Source organism: Leptonychotes weddellii, unplaced genomic scaffold (assembly GCF_054177405.1).
Source record: "Leptonychotes weddellii isolate Sample4059 unplaced genomic scaffold, ASM5417740v2 HiC_scaffold_97041, whole genome shotgun sequence".
Taxonomy (NCBI): domain Eukaryota; kingdom Metazoa; phylum Chordata; class Mammalia; order Carnivora; family Phocidae; genus Leptonychotes; species Leptonychotes weddellii.
In genome coordinates, this window is record NW_028069194.1 from 1 (window position 1) to 384 (window position 384).

The 384-nt window shown below is 44.0% G+C and overlaps 1 pseudogene; it reads left to right on the forward strand.

The window, feature by feature from the left end:
* The first annotated feature begins 51 nt into the window (after nucleotides 1-51).
* LOC145720059 (U2 spliceosomal RNA) lies at nucleotides 52-124 on the forward strand (annotated as a pseudogene).
* Nucleotides 125-384: the final 260 nt, after the last annotated feature.

Consider the following 384-nt stretch of genomic DNA (forward strand, 5'->3'; position numbering starts at 1 on the left):
ACAGTTATCTACCTACTGAACTTAGTCAGAAATCAGGACATAATTATCATCATCGCTTCTCGGCCTTTTGGCTAAGATCAAGTGTAGGATATAATTATCATCTTCTTTCTTTCTTTCACCCTCACATACAATCACTCACAGATCCTTTTGTGTTCTATATTCTCATAGTGTTTAAACTCCCACATCATTTTTTTTTTTTAAAGATTTTATTTATTTATTTGAGAGAGAGGATGAGAGGAGAGAGAGAGCACATGAGAGGGGGGAGGGTCAGAGGGAGAAGCAGACTCCCTGCCGAGCAGGGAGCCCGATGCGGGACTCGATCCAGGGACTCCAGGATCATGACCTGAGCCGAAGGCAGTCGCTTAACCAACTGAGCCACCCAGG